Raw genomic sequence first — 16,312 nt, forward strand, 5'->3', positions numbered from 1 at the left:
TCCTGGCAGGTGAACTACAGGGGGCAGGACTGGAGATGGGGATCTGGTAGCTACCAAGCTTCTGCAACAGTCCAGGCCAGGGATGGCCACGTCTGAGGCAGATGGTGGCAGTGGGGCAGAGGAGAGGAGGGGTGTGATCACTGGGCAGGGCAGAACTTTGTGACTGAGTGGATGGGGGTGTCCTGAGAGGGAGGCGCCCGGAGTGACACCCGGCTTTCTGGTTCTGTTGAGAGAGCGGATGAGGGTGCCCCCAGCCCAGCAGGGAACAGAGGGAGGAGGACAGGAGGCCTAGAGGCTGACTCTGGGATCCCGAGGGACACCTGGAACCCGTGGGTGATCAGGGGCTGGGCTGGTTGGGAGCTCTGGGCAGAAGGGACAAGATGTGCAAGACATGCGGCAGGGCAGCAGCAAAGGCCTAGCGTGCCAGGGAGAACATAGTGGGAGAAGTCAGGGGCACTGAGGACAAGGGAGAGTCAGAGAGTCAGGGGAGGGGAAAAGGGTGGAGATCAGAGGTCAGGAGGCTGGCCAAGGAGCCTAGAGGAACACAAACACGGGGGTGGGAGGCGCGGCAAATGGGTGACCCCCGGGGAGCAGATGTAGAGGGCTGAGGAGTGGAAGCAGGTGGAGGCCGTGGGGTGTGGGCGAGAACGGAGGGGTGGGGAGGGCTCAGAAGGGCTTCATCCTTTAGGATGAGCAAACCTGGAACCAATCGGGTTGGATGGAGACACAGTCTCCGCTGGGGACCAGGCCTCCCGGGTCCTTCCAGATGGACCCCAAAGCCTCCGAGTTCAGGACACAGGCCCAAGAACCCTTGTGCCAAGCCCTCTGCCAACCCAGGACAATGAAGAGTGCCGACCCCACGGCCGCTTCTTTCCATCGGACAGGAAGGTGTGTGCCGGTCAGCAGAGGCCGGACCCAAAGACCAGCCAGGGAGGCAGAGAGAGTGCTGGTCTCACCAGCCGCCCCAACAGGACGTGCCCACGTGGGGAGGGGGTTTTGTTTTGTTCACGGCTGTCCCCCAGAACCACAGCGGGCAGTCCATGATACTTGCTGGGTGGATGAATGAGTCACTGAAAGGAACCAGAAGCCTGAAGAGAGAGGGAGAGGAGACCAAGCGGAGCCAAACTCCACCATCCTTGGCATCCAAGGCCCTGCCCCGGCACGTCCAACCCCACCACGCCTGCACCCGGCCGGCCCGAGTGCCCCTGCTGCCCTGGCTGCCCCTCTCGGCGTGAGGAGGGGGCAAGTGCCTGGGCTTTGGGTCAAGCAAAGCTGGGATCAGGAGTCCACCCAGCTATCACCAGCCTGTGACTTCCATCGGGCACCCAAACCCTCCACGCGTTTCCTCCTGAGCGAAATGGTACCACCAAACGCGCCGCTCCGGGCATCGAGAGGATCACGTGTGACATAACGTGTGAAAAGCGTCTGGCTCGCGCCTGGAGATCCTACGGGCTCGTTAAAGAGGCAGCCGAGATGATGGCGATGACGGCTTCGCGCTGACATCACCTGCTGAGTGGCTGTCTCCCCCTGACATCACCCGTCTCATCATCTCCAGGCCAGCTCACCCGGGACTCCTGACGGGCGGCACAAGGACCCTTGTGTTCCCCTACGTGCTGGGGGGACTTGGGTGGGAAATGCAGGCCTGGCACTCAGCTGGGTGTCAGGAGACGGTGGGAAGAAGCTAGGAGGTACCAGCCCCTGGGGCGGGCGCATCTCCCGGGAGCCCCCCTGCCAGACGTAAACAGGCCTTCTCAGAAGGATGAGAAACCTGGACAAGGAGCCCCAGGCCCTGCCTTGTCGGGAAAAGGCTGGGCGGAAGAAAGCTAGTCACCTGTGGGTGAGCTAATCGGGCCGCCGGGCTCGCTCACGGGCCCCCACCCCAACTGGCAGCCCAGCCCCGCCCTCCTTCCTCCTGTTTCTGGCTTCTACTCAACCCGGCCCCCTGACCTGTGAGCCACCAGGGGTGTGGAGCAAGGGTCCCAGGAACCCATCGGAAGGAACCTAGCTTCTAACTCCTGATGACACCCTGAAGTGGAGCCTGGGCACCACCCATCTCTGAGCCTCAGTTTCCCCATCTGTAAGTGGAGAACTTGGGCTAGAAGTTCTCAGCTCCAGATGGAAGGACCACCACGACCCCTCCCCGGCATCTGGCCTCTATACCTGCCCTGATCCACTCCAGAGCAGTCATCTGAGCCACCCGCCCCCTCACACCCCTTCCTCATTTCCGGCCTGTCCACAGGCACTACCCCCAACCTGGATGCCCTCCAGCCCCCCCACCCTCTTGTTCTTACTCCTTTCTTTCATTCTATTTTTAAAAATGGTTTATTTATCATCTGTTTATTTATTTTGGCTGCGCAGGGATCTTAGTTGTAGTACACAGGATCTTCCTTGCGGCACATGGGATCTTTATTTGCAGCAGATGAACTTCTTAGTTGCGGCATGCATGCGGAATCTAGGTCTCCGACCAGGGATTGAATCCGGGCTCCGTGCAACGGGAGCGCAGAGCTCCCACTGGACCACCAGGGAAGTCCCCGGTTCCTGCTCCTTTAAATCCTGACCACATACACTCCAGGACCCTTTCCTCCTGCCCTCCCCATTCCGGGGGCTCCCCCAGTCCTAGTCCTGGGCCTGTCCACCCCCCTGAGCCCCTTAACCACCTGAAGGATGCCACAGGACCCTAACTAATTGCACAGTATTTTCACTGCACCTGTTATGACACAGACCTAGAACTGGGGTGACTCAGGCCCAGTTCCCACCCCAGAGCTCCCAGGCGGGGAAAGAGAAGCCGAAGGTTATAAATGGTGACCCACACATGAGAGAGGAGGCCACCTCCGTTCAGAGGTCCACTCATCAGGTATTTGTCAACTGCACCTGCTGCCTCCCCAGGTCCCTGCACCCTCTGTCCGCACACTCACGCACACGTCTCATGGCTGACACGTGCTGGTGCCCCAAGTCCCATTCATTCCTTTCACAAATAGTTAAGTGTCACCTGCAGACCCACTGTGTGCTCTAGACGAGGAACGCCACCAGACGGGGAAGATGGAGCCACACGGGATGGAGCCACATGGTCCATCCCGGGGGTGTCATGGTGAATCCCTGCCCCTGCAGGATAAGGGGGTTGGTGCACATCAATGACCAGGTCCCCAGGGGATGACACGCATTCTTTTGTGGCGGGACACTCACAGGCTCCCGCACACAGGTGCACACCAGTCACCCCTCCCCGGCCACAGCTGCTTTCACACACCATCACATCGGAGGCCCCTGCACCCTGGGAGCGGGGCAGGATCTAGATCATCATCCGTCCTACGCTGGACAGCTGAGGCCCAGCGTGTAGGTGACCCGCCCTCCACCGCACAAGCCAGGGGGAGCCAGGGCTCCAGGCCACATTCCTGCTCCTCTCCCTGGCCCTCCCCTCCTGTGTGTACTCAGGCGGGTGCACAGACACCACTTCCTTCTCCAAACTCATGCCCCCATCTCCACCCTCACTTGGGCGAGGGGAGCCCAGCTACCTCGATCTACCGGGGACAACCTGGGGCTCCCCTAAAGCTCCAGCCAGGTGATGTGATTCAATAAAGTGACCCCACGGGCTTCCCTGGTGGCGCGGTGGTTGAGAGACCACCTGCCGATGCAGGGGACACGGGTTCGTGCCCCCGTCCGGGAAGATCCCACGTGCCGCGGAGTGACTGGGCCCGTGAGCCATGGCTGCTGGGCCTGCGTGTCTGGAGCCTGTGCTCCGCAACGGGAGAGGCCACAACAGTGAAGGGCCCGTGTACTGCAAAAAAAAAAAAAAAAAAAAAAAAAAGTACCAATAAAGTGACCCGTGCCTGCCCTTCTCTCCCAACCCCAGGGACGCGGACAGCCTGGAGGAACCCAGCCCAGGTCACACCATTCCCTCCTTAGGGCCTGATCACTGCTGATGGGCAGCACCCCCCCTTCCAAAAGCCCATGGTCTCGGGAGCGTGCACAGGGCCAGCCCTTGGGAGATCTGGGTCTAACTGACGGTGTGCCACCTGCCGGGGCTGTGTGACGTAGAGCAACCTGCTTCCCCTCTCTGGGCCTCAGTCTCCTCCTCCCGTAGACACGTATGGCACCCTGCTCCTTCCTTCCTCACAGAGCAGTGGTGGGAGGTGAGAGCCAGGCCCCAACGGAGTCTTTCTATCCAAATCCCACCTTGGCCTGGGTCCTGGCTGAACCTCACTTTTCCACAAAGCCTCACAGTACGGCCATCCTTAGCAGCAGCTATGTGTGACCACCCAGCGCGGTGCTGTTAGCATCCTTCTTTCAACCCCCTACAGCAACCCTCCAAGCACAACTCTACCCATCTGACAGATGAGGACACAGATGCTCAGAAACGCTGAGTAGCTTGCCCAAGGTCACACAGCAGGAAGACTTCGGGGTCAGCTTCAAAGCAAAGCCTGCCAGAAGCAAACACGGGCCCGACACCCACACACCTCCCCTGAGCAGCCCCCCAAGCGCGGCTCACGGCCAGCGGCTCGCGCGCGGGTATCTGCAGAAAGGCTGAGGGGTCCTCCCTTGGTTCGTTATTCCAAACTGTCTTTTTTGCCTCCCTCAAGAGAGTGAGGGGCTTCAGGACAGCGGCCGGGCCTCCTTTCTGGGGTCGCAGTGAGGCCCAGCGTGGGAGTCATCATGGGTCCTGACAACCAGAAGGGACCCTACAGATACGGAGATGTAATTTTCTGAGCCAAAAACAGGGCGGAGGGCGGTGCCAAGACCGCGGACCTTCCGGGACGTTGGGATGAGTTGTGGAGACGGTGGCGATCCTGGCAGCTGTCAGCCCTCCGTGACGTGGGGTCGCCCAGTCTGCCCTCACGTCTGCAACAGCAGACACCAAGCCAGGAAAATGGGAGCAAGGAGGCACTGGCTTCATTGCCAAAAAGGAAACCCTGTCTGAAGCCTGGGATGAGAAAATCACTCCTCTTCCCAAGTTCTGTCCCTGCAGAAGGGCAGGCCGGCAGGGAGGGGTCCCAAGCACTGCCCCTGGCATCCCTATGTCCCCTCCCTCTCACCCTGCAGGTCCTGGCCCTCCAAGGCCTGCAGGGTGAGAACCCTGGTGGGACTGACATAGCTCTGAACTGGCTCCCCAAGGTGGGTGGTGGGCACCCGGACCTTAGCCAGTGCCAGCTCTGTGCCACGCCCACCTGCTCACGGAAGCCTCGAGAGCTCTCGGCAGCGCCGTGAGGACGGACGCAGCCCACACAGGCAGTGACTCAACATCTCACCAGATGAATGTAGCACCTGCATCACCAAGACTGGGTCCACCCGTACCAGGAGCGTCACTACCCACGATACTCCACCTGCCCACCCCTACCCCCGGGCTCCAGGGGCCTCTTTTTTAGGCAGTCCTTCCAGTTCGTCAGCCCCACTCTACAGATCCCAAGGATGGTGTCCGCTGGGATTTACCCTGGACACATAATGAGGCTTGAGGTTTCCCCGAGGTGACACCATGAGCTCCCGGGGGCAGGAATCGGTGCCCCTCTCTCCTGCTTGGTCCCAGGGGCCATCAGCCTACACTCCATTGCACCAACTGCTCAGCAGCCCCCTGCCTCCTGCCTCCCAGCAGAATCTACAGCCGCCAGGTCCCGCTGCGGACTCTCCTCTCCTCATCTGGGGTGTTTCCCATACCCTGATCACTCTCACTCCCCTACCACCCCCCCCCTCACCACGGTCTGCCCCCAGACCTCCCGCCAGCTGTTCTGCCTCAATGCGTCCACCCAGCCTCCGGAAGAGGAAGCCCGGGGAGGCTCCGGGGCACCTGCCGGAGGACAGGGAGCCCTGGACCGAGAGTCACGAGATGTGGTTTTGGATCCTGATTCTTGTAACTCTGGGACCTTAGCCACGTGTCTTCCCAGCCCTGGGCCTCGGCTTCTCCATCTGAAAAGGAAAAGAGGCCCCCTCCAGCTCTAAGGGTTGTGGCACACCCCATCCAGGAGGCTCAGGAGTAGGGGAGGGAGAAGGGTGCCTCAGGAAGGTGGCACGGGGGCTCCCACAGAAGCTCTGGGCCCCAGGCCTGGACAGAAGTCACATCCTGAAAGACAGACCCCGACTGGTTGCCAGCGGATGAGTGCGTGTGTATCTACTTAGTGGGTCAGGACTTCCTTTTGGAGTGATGAAATGCTCTGAAATCAGACCACGACGAACACTGCACAACTTTATGAATATATGAAAACACACTGCAGTGTACATTTTACTTTTTTTTTTCTTTTCGACCGCACTATGCAGCACATGGGATCTTAGTTCCCTGACCAGGGATCGAACCCGGGCCCCCTGTGGTGGAAGCACGGAGTCTTAACCACTGGACCACCAGGGAAGTCCTGAAGTGTGCATTTTAAAGGAAATAATTTTCAAAAAAAAAAAAAAAATCCAACATGCTAGAGAGGAAGAGAACAAAGTCCCTAAAGGCACCACTGAGCCCCAACCCGAGGCTCTGAGGACCTACCCACAGGCTTCTTCCTGGGGGGGCTACATAAACCCCTCTTTGTTGACGCCTCTGTACTTGGGCTTTCTATTACCTGGAGCCAACACGCTCCTAACTGATGGTCTCGTCCCTGTGCCACCCGCCGGGACTGGAGGGGGCTCCGCACACTGGGCGGCATGTGTCTGAGGCTGGCGGTCAGGACTCAGCTAAACGTCAAGTTCCTGGGCACGGTCGCTGCCAGCAGCCTCTGGATCACCACAGATGTGTGCACACGCACGTGCACGCACAAAAGCGTGTGTCTAAATAATCCAGGGGATTAACTGTTCTGAGGCTGCACACTTGTGCTCTCTCCACACGCACCAGCTGCCCTTCACGGAGGGGGAACCCCCCAAACTGGTCTGCACACAGTGCCCCCCACCACCATTGCCATTACCCCCCGGATGCCTCTGAGAGGCACAGCCAGGCCAGCAGAGGCAGCAACTGGGGACGAGGGGGTGAGCCTGTGAGAGCTGGGATGGAAGGGTGGAAAAGCCCCTTGACCTTCCAAGGCCCCGCCCCAAATGTCCCGGCACCCAGCTTGCTTCTAATTCACTTAACAAGTGGGTACAGGACACTCACTGTGTCAGGCAGCGAGCTGGGGGCAGGGATGCAGAGGGACAGGGCAGCATGGCCCTGTCCCATTGGAGGGAGACAGACAAGTACAAGGCCAGTTAGAACACGGCAGGCGAGGGGCGCTGAGCTGTAGGAACACAGAGGAGGGGCACTTAACACAGACCCGGGAGGGGACATCAGAGAAGGCTTCCGGAGGGAAGTGACATCCAAGCTGGGACCCGCAAGAATTAGCCCAGTGAAATGGATGGGGAGCGGGAAAACGTGTTTAAAGGAGAAGCAATAGCACATTGTGAAGCAAGACGGGAACGCAGTATGTTCTGAAAACTGATGAAGCTCATCATGGCTTTCATAGGAACAGACAGGGCCTGGCTGGGAGTGAGGCAATCAGATGAAGGTCTTCACCTGGACCCAACACAAGACCCCCCCCCACCCCCCCAAGTTGGTCCCCGCAGAAGACCTTCTGGAGTGTCATTTCCCATCTCTGGACCCTTTCCTACACTGCTGCCCCCACCTCGCCCCACCCCAGAATGCCCACCCCAGACTACTCCTGAATCCCACCCGTCCTCCAGTCACCTCCTGCAGGCTGCCCCCAGGCCCACTGGGGAGTACGGTGGGGCCCACACGCCTGGGTAGCCCAGCACCAAGGTAGGACTTGGCATCGGGACACCTGATCACCCACCCCAAGGGTCTGAGAGGTGGACACGCCAAGGGGACTAAGCACTTCTACCCCTGGGGTTTTCCCAGCTTACAGAAACAGAGACTCAGCACAGCCCACGCGCCGCGGGCAGAGGAGGCAAGAGCAGAGCAGGGAATGGTGGCGGCCAGGTCCTCTCTGGGCAGGCCTGGAGCTCTCCAAGGGCCAGCCTCTGGGATCATCGTGTGACAAGTTGAGAAAACACTCTTCACTGGGATGGGCACCAGCTTCTCCCAACTGAACACGCGGATCCTCCCAAGAACCCTGTCACGCAGGGATAACCACACTCATTTGTTCAGGTGAGGCTCAGAGAGGTAAGGTCACTCGTCTGAAGTCACACAGCAGGTGAGGGGTAGAACTGGGGCTCCAACCCTTGCCTGTCTGGTTTCAAAGGCTCTGATGGTTAAACGGCACCCTGCTGGGAAGTGGGGAAGCTCTAAGGAAGCCAAAGGAGCCTGCCCCCAAGGAGGGGCACTGGCCTCCCACCCAGGGCGTCCAGGAGCATCTCCCCGCCCTGCATGTGCAGAGAACAGAGCATCTGAGGCAGTGGCTGGCTCCAGGCAGGCGGGTGGGCAATGGACCAGGATCAGAGGGAGGATGTGGTTAGCCTATCCACCCAGAGGACCGCACCCCCCAGCCAGGGTACACGTGGAGAACAGGGGCACCTAGCTCCTTCCCAGAGGCCCTACCTTTCCCAAGCTGGGCCTCTCTGCTGAAAGCCACCACACCTGAAAAACCAGCTCCTGGATAAACATGAGACACCAGATGGGCCCAGTCACAAGACCCCCTTGGAGCCCGCCAGGACCACCTTGGAGCTGGCTGGGTGGGTGGGCAGGCAGGAGTCCTGCCTGCTCCAGGGAGCCACCCAAGGGCCCTTCTGCACAGGGCTAGCCTGCCATGGTCCCTCCACTGAGTACAGCCCAAGGGTGGGACTCAGGGGTCCAGCTTTTGAGGACATGGGGGAGGGGACAATGGTGGGGTAGGGGGGGGCAGCTGGCTCATCAGGAAAAGTCAATGACTTCCTCACAAGAAACAGTTAAAACCCCCCAAATCTCTCAAGACACCCATAGGCCATGCTGCTGTCACCCACGGTGCTCCCTTTCCTTAGGAAGCCACGACCCCTGGGGGAGCCCCCCTTCACTCAGGGACCGCCATTCATGAGCCCACAGGCAGCGCTGCCTCCATTTTCTAGATGGTCAAACTGAGGCTCGGCAGACTGGCCGTCCTCCAAGCCACGCACAGCAGGCAGGCGGCAGAGCTGGAATCGGCCTGACCAGAAGCTTGGGACCAACCGAAATCTCAGTGCTGCCGTCCACACGGACATTCAGCACATCTGTGGATCTCAGATGTGTGTCAACCAACGTTTTATCCAGAGCCCTAACAGGTAACTTGGATAGAAGTGGCCCTACTCCAACTCAGAGGGGGACACGGGGTGCTGGAAGCCCGCATGTCCCCACCTCCTTCCCCCGCGGGGTCCCGTGCCCTCCGGGGCTCTGCGGAAGCCCAGCAGCTTGTGTGACCCCTGCTGAGGCTCATGCTGGCCCTGGAAACCAGATGCTCTGTTCTGTTCACAGATGCCCAGGCCGAAGCACAGAGACGTGGTGTCACCCACCCGAGGTCACACAGTCCCATTCTGTCTGACCCTAAATCAGGCTCCTGCCTGCCCTCCTTCCATATCCGCTTGCTTCAGGAAAACACAGAATTTGTATCCCAAACTATAGAGCCGCAGAAGTGGAGACCAGGGACTCACTGCCAGAGACCCCCAGACTCCTGGGGGAGTGGGGCACACAGAGACAGGCAAGACATCACCGGGCACAGAAAGCTTGCCTCCCTTCAGGTTCACCCTCTGCCCCCAGAGCATCAATTGTCCAGGAAGCCACCTGGTCATTGGGCGGGTGGAAGACTGCAGCCCTGAGGGCGGCTGCAGGCAGGTGTAATTTCATCGGGAGCTCCCCGTTTGTGCAAGTCACCAGAAACGGAGGATGAAATTCCAGCTCTGCGGACAGAAGTGTGCAGCGATCCTGGCTCAGGGTCAGCTCTCAAAGCGGGTGGGGAGGGGGTGTCTTTGTGAACATGAGGAAAAGATACCCCCTCCTCTGGGCGGCCCCGAGCCGGAGCTCAGCTCTCCTCCACGAGAAGAGTGGCAGAGCTCTGTGGTACAGCCGTGCCGTGGAGTACTACGCAGCCACCGAAAGGACCAGCTCCCGATGCCCCGACAACGCATTAGGCGGAACGGAAGAAGCTAGACGCGGGCTGCGTACTGCGTGATTGCATTTATATGACGCTCAGAGGATGTGAAGCCACAGAGACAGAAACCAGATCAGGGGTTGCCAGGGGCTGGGGGAAGGGAGGGGGCTGGCTGCATACCGGCTTGAGAGAACCTTTGGGGGGGATGGAATGTTCTACGTCTTGACAGGGGCTGGGCTATGTGAATGCATGCATTGGTCGAGTTCCTTGGACGGCACACTTAAGCCCTGGGCATTTCACCAGATATTCCTCATCCCTCGACAATATACATGATAACACGTGGGGTGAGCCCTTCCTACGTGCCGGCCTGGGGCTGGATGCCAGGACCTGAGACCCTGCAGACCTGGTGCCTCTGCAAGTTTCTCACTAGCTTGTGGAGGGACCGACGGATGGATGGACAGATACAGACGCCCCCATAGGGCAATTCTGCCAGTAGCCAGAAAACGTACCTTGAGACCCCACTAGACCCCACCAGCAAACAGGCCTGGCCCTGCCCAAGCCTCCAGGAGAGAAGCAGCCTGAAGAGTCTCCTCCAGCTACAGGCCAGGAAGGGACACGGCCTCAGCTGTCCCTCCTTCCCCAACCACACAGCCAGGCTGGGCACCTAGGAGCTGCCCAGGACCCCAAGCCCTCAAGCTGGGACCTCTCGCCTCTGGCTTCCCACCCCGTCTCCACTCCAGACCTGCAGCGGTGTGACCCACCTACCACCCTCTGGAGCCTCCACCATGCAACACCGAACCCCCCAAAACCACAGTACCACCACCAGGCTCAGGCAGGGCGGGGGCATCATCGCCACTTTGCACACAAACACACAGCCCGCTGGGAGCAGGGGACGTGGGTCACTCCCTGGCCTTGGGCCCTCCCGTGACATTCCAGGGGCCTCAGTGCAACACAGGGGCTGCGGCTTCTGCCTCGGACGGTGGCATGGCAGCGGGGAGGTAATTCCCAGCAACCAGCATGCTGTACCCACCCGGCATCCCTTTAAAGGGACAGCCCCTCAAACCTGTGACCAGCCCACCAAGGACCCTCCCCTACCAGGGGCCCCGGAGGTGCGATCTCCAGCCTTGGAGAGGGGAGCACCAGAGACACGGCCTCCCAGGGCTCAGGCCTGGCTCTGCAAATCCTAAGTCGGAGTCAGACAGGGCGACCCCGGCAACCTCCCTGCGCCTCCCGACACTTCTTCATACACCGTATGGACTGCAGTGGCACAGAAGACTCTGAACGCCAGGGCCTCCCAGCCTGGGGATCCCTGAGGCCCCACGCTACCCAGGCCTAACAGGAGATCTGGACGCTTGGACCCCGGACAGGAGAAAGCCCAACCGAGGAAATGAGAATCGCCGCTGCCTGATTCAGACTCGCTCTAGACCATCCCCCGCCCCTCAGGTTGAGTCCTGACCCCAACTCCAGGCCCCAGCCACACCCTGAGTCCCTCCCTAGCCCCCAACAGTCTCACTGCCCAGAGGCCGCAGCTGAAAGGTTGCCGGAAAAAAACACAAGACCCCCAGTTCAGTCTGAACTTCAGGTAAACAGGAAGTAAATTTTTAGTGTCATTGAGAGCCCCAATACTGCATGATCTGTTGCTTATCCAAAATCCAAATGTAACTGGGTGTCCCTCTTTTAACTGGCTAAATCTGGCAGCCCGGAGCAGGTGGTCCTGAAGGAGGGAGACAGGTGGGCACACAAATAGCTGTGGGTCAGCCAGGCCCAGCTCGGGACCAGGAGGGAGTTCGGAGAGAGAGCTCTGCTCCCTGCCGGGCACAGCCCCGCCACTCACGCCAAGCCCGTGCCTGGTCAAAGCAAAGCCTCACCCCGAAGTGAACAAGGGCTGTGCCCCACGCGCCATCCTCCCCCAGCGCTCGGAGCCTCTTTGTGTCATCAGACATAACCCATAGCACGAAGTCTGAACTGACGAAATATCAACCCCAGTGAGACAGTCCCAGCCAGACATCCTGCAAATGAGGAACCCGGGCGGGCGCCCAGAGAGACTGGCTCCCCTTGGGACTCACCTGGACACCCCAACATTTACACCCAGAAGTCTCCACTGTCACCCTGTCACCAAAGGGGTGACATGCCACTGTCTTCGGACCAGGTTTGTCTCCTTCACTCCTCCCATATAAAACAATCCTCCCCACCTGCCCCTGCTTGTGAATTCCTGCCGGGAATTCCCTTCCAGTCACCACAAGGGGTCACATCTCATAGGCCCCACATCCTCCCGGGGGATCCCGAGCCCTCGGTCCTGGGTCTCGCTCTGCTCTCCGGGACTTGTGAATTAACCCCGCAGCTCCTGTTCCCAGTGCCCCCTGAGGCCTCCACAGAACCCCTGGAGCTGGCACGCCCTCCTGGTCTGTCCCAAGGAACCTGGCTCTGTCCTGGCTGCAGGGCATCAAAGAGAGAGATGTCCGCAAGTGGCTGAGAGTCGGAGGATCAAGAGACGCTGGATGGATGACGCTCAGGGAGCAAAGCCCCAGACTCAGGTTTGGGGGAGACACAGGCTGGGGTGATGGGGTGAGGAGCCTCCCAGAGGATGTGGGGCAGGAAGCTCAGGAAAAGACCCTGGGATTCCAACCATTGTGGGAACCTGCCCCAGAGACGGGAATTCAGGAACAAGGCGAGAAAGTGTGCTTAGCAATTCGGACCCTGGGGCAGGACTTCATTCATTCATTCACTCAATAAGTATTTGGGGACCAGCCCTGGGGCACCACGGAACCAAAAGCAAGCCTCAGTCCCCGCCCTGTCCCTAGTACAATCGGGACGTGTAACTCTTGATTAAGATCAATGTTGGGACAGGGGAAGGACAGAAATGTCATGGGGACACAGAGGTAGCACCTTGGCCAGTCCTGGGAAGGCTTCCGGCTGGAGGACATGACAGCCAGCTGAGTCCTGACAGAGGAGAGGAAAAAGGCAAATTCTACAGCTCTTATCCCCCATCCTCACCAAGTGGGGCCATTTCAGGAAGCCCTGCCCCTGCAGGTGGAAAGAACCTCTGAGGTGAGAGGAACGGCACGTGCAAAAGGCCATTCAGGAAAACTGTAAGATTGCAGGTTTCAAAGAATGGGCCCAGGAGGCAGCGGGTGGGCAGACGAGAGCCAGAGGACACGAAGCAGAACCTGGAAGGAGGATGGACCAGCAGATGCGGTCTGTGGTTCCAAGGTCACGCTTAGGACACGAGAGCCCCAAGCTGTCACCCACCACATCACCCTCAGATCCTCACCCGGGGTCTCCAACAACTGGGCCATTACCAAACTGGGGACGCCCTGGCTGCTGGAGACAGGGAGGCTGCAAGAACAGCTGTCTCCGAGACCCCTATCATTACGTCTGCCTTTCCGACTATTTCCAAGCATCAAACAACTAGAACCACGTCAGAAGGCTAGCCAGCTCGGGGAGACTGCCTTAAACGAACAGATGAAGCACACTGCAAATAAATGACCCTTCCTCCAGCATCTAGAGAACGGTCCTCCTAAGTAGGTTAAGCCTGCCCCTACAATGCTACCTTCCCAGACCCAGTTTTGCAACCTTTTCCCCCCAAGTCCACCCACATTCTGAACGAGTGGTCCGTGAGTGGCGGCCGAGAACCAACCCTGCCTCGCTTCCTCCGCTGGGGTCCTCTGGGACCCTTTGAGTCAGAACCACAACTTTCTAGGTCACCCTCGGAGCAGGGTACAGAACGGGGTGTGGTCTTAAGCTCCCCACCTCCCAAAAGCAGATTGGGGGCTCCGACATCCTGTCCCCTTGGGGCCAGGCCTATCCCTTGGTCCACAGGTCCCTGTTCAGAAGAAGGCAGAGTGTACCCCCCACCCTCCTGGACCCCTACTCCTGATGGCCACCTGACCACCCCCATCCTTTCTGCCCTTGTGCCCGGCCCCTCCCTGCCAGCAGTCACCAGCCTCCCCACCACCACTGCCTCTCACTCTGAATAAATAATCGATGTCGATGCCCTTACCCTTTGGGAATGACGTTGCTGAAATAAATGGGCTGCTCAGAGGCACCTCCCCAGCCCGGAGGCCCCAGGTCAGTACCAGGGAGCAGCAGTCCTGGCCACCGAGCAACCAGACACACGAGGGAGACGATGGCCAGAGGGGTCAGAGCAGCTTCTGGCCACCCCTGCCTTCTGCTGTGAGCAGTAAGAGAAGCCCCCGCAAATGCCCACTCCTCTAGAAGCTGTCCGGGCCTGCCCCACGCCCCACGTCAACAGCACCATACTCCACCCAAGGCCATCGCTTTCCCCACGTGCCGGGCAAGGAGACCCTACGTGCCGAGCTCCCTCACTTGGGCTATGATGTGGACACAGGAGCCTCCCAGCCCAGGTCTAGTCCTGGGAGCCTGGGTCACAGGGCCAGATGTCCAGGGCTCGAGCCCCCTCCAGCAATGCCGGGAGGGCGGAACTCTCAGATGCACTGTCCCCCTCTCCCCTGGGCCCAGGCCGGGGCATCACCCCTCTCCCTGGCCACAGGCAGGGGCTGGGGAACCCAGGAAAGGCATTAAGCCCATCATCCTCAAAGCCCATCCACATCCTATGGCTGCTCCAGGGGCCTCCCCACCCATCTGCGGGAACTCAGAGACCACCCACAGACAGAGCATCCCCAACTTGCTCCTCTGAAAGCTTTGCGACCCCCACTGCCATCCTGAGTCTCCTTCCCCCACCCCACGAGGAGCTCAGCTGCCACCACTCAGGCCAGCCCCCTCCCCAGGGACCCCAACAGGAACCACTGTGCCGGGGCAGTCCTGCCTGGCTGTCCTGTTCAGTCCTGCCTGAACTCAGCCTATAAGTGGGGGGCACCGGCCAGGAGACCGGCCCAGCCCGAGAAAGGCGGAGGAGGGGGGAATTGGGGGGCGGGGGCCGCGGCCTTCCCAGCCCCCTCCGCTCCCACACTGGCGCCCGCCGTCTGGGCAGCACAACTGACCTCATTCGCCAACTGCAGCAGCCTGCGGGCGCCCGCTGCCCGCCCCGGGCGCCCCTACATCCGGAAGGGCCGGGGGGTGACAGCTCCCGACTGCCACCCCCTCCCGGCAGGTGGGGGCGGCCGTCCCTCCCCTCCCCCGGCCCGAATTATAATCCCAGTCACGTGCCTCCCAATGCACCCAAAAGCCGGACCCAGATTCTGTAACACCTTGAGGGGGAGGGGCGGGGGCCCCGGGGGGGGGGGTGGGAGGAGAGGGGAGAAGGGCCTCGGCGCCCGCCCCCCGCAAAAGTTTCTCCTACCTTGGAGGATCCCCAAGCGCTCCTGCCAGCGGCGCCCCGGCCCCGGCCCGCGGCCAGGACTCAGACTCCTGCCGCTGCCTCCTTAATTAATCCAGGAGAATGGGGGAAGGAGAGGCAGAGGGAGGCGCGGAGCGGCGGAGGGGGCGGGCGGGAGGAGAGCGGGGCGCTGGGCGGGGAGGGGGCCCGGCGGGGGCTCTCGGGCCGGCCGGGGGGCTGGCGCTCGGCGGCCCCCACCCCCGGCGCGGGCTGCGGCGGAGGGCGGGGCGCGGCGCGGGGAGCGGAGCCGAGAGCGGGAGCGCAGGGAGGCTCTTTGTTCTGTAATCCCAGTAAGATTGCCAGCCATTCGCCCCGGCCCTAATCCCAGCCCCGCGCAACACCACCCTCCATTGGCTGCCATTTACATACGGGATTAGCCCGCCCTGCCCGCCCCGCGCCCCGGCCTGGGCACCGCGGGGGGAGCGCCGTGCCCCCGCCCCGCGCCCGGCTCCCTGAGCGCGCTCCGCCGCAGCGCCCGCCGCCAGGGTGGCCCTCAGGAGGGGCGGCCCCGGCGCCCCCTGGCTGCCCGCGACGCCCCTCTGCCTCCCCAGGTCAGGCCGCGGCGGATTAGAAAGCCGCGGCTCGGCCCCGGGAGACCCGGGCGCAGGAGCCGGGCCGGAGGGTCAAGGTCACTCAGCGGGCTCCGGGAGGATCCCCGGGAGACACCGGGGCCCGGAGCGACCGTAGGCCCGGCGCGCCACGCGCTGGGGAAACTGGAAGTGCAGCGGCTGGTCACCCCTGCCGTGCCCAGGTTATTTCCCGGTGGCTTGGCCCGGGTGCCTCTTTCAGCCTTTGTCCCCTGGGATGGAAAGGAAGGCAGTGACATGCTGAAGGTCACAGCAGATGCAGTTGAACACGCCAGGTCCCATCTTGTCTGGGCAGCCCTCCTGACTCCCCCCCTTCCCCTCCAGGGCCACCCCCTTCCCCTCCATACCAGCCGTGCTAGGAGTCAGAAGCACACCTCCGATCCTCTGCAAAGCGTGCATCTTAATTCATCACGAGGAGCACGATGGTTCATGGCAGTGCCCTGAGCCCTGTGCTAGGCCCTTGCTATGCTGGACACTGTGGGGAGGGAAACAGGCCAGGC

At 61.0% G+C, this 16,312-nt stretch overlaps 1 protein-coding gene across 5 annotated transcripts in view; it reads right to left on the reverse strand.

The window, feature by feature from the left end:
• Nucleotides 1–15,433, reverse strand: part of GTF2IRD1 (GTF2I repeat domain containing 1) — a 112,186-nt gene extending 96,753 nt beyond the window's left edge. For all 5 annotated transcript variants that reach the window (XM_079899148.1, XM_079899147.1, XM_079899150.1 and 2 more), the window contains exon 1: nt 15,190–15,433. The gene's annotated coding sequence lies outside the window, so the exon portion shown is untranslated. The remainder of the gene's footprint in view (nt 1–15,189) is intronic.
• Nucleotides 15,434–16,312: the final 879 nt, after the last annotated feature.

Source organism: Stenella coeruleoalba (genome assembly GCF_951394435.1).
Source record: "Stenella coeruleoalba genome assembly, chromosome: 15".
NCBI classification, from domain to species: Eukaryota; Metazoa; Chordata; class Mammalia; order Artiodactyla; family Delphinidae; genus Stenella; species Stenella coeruleoalba.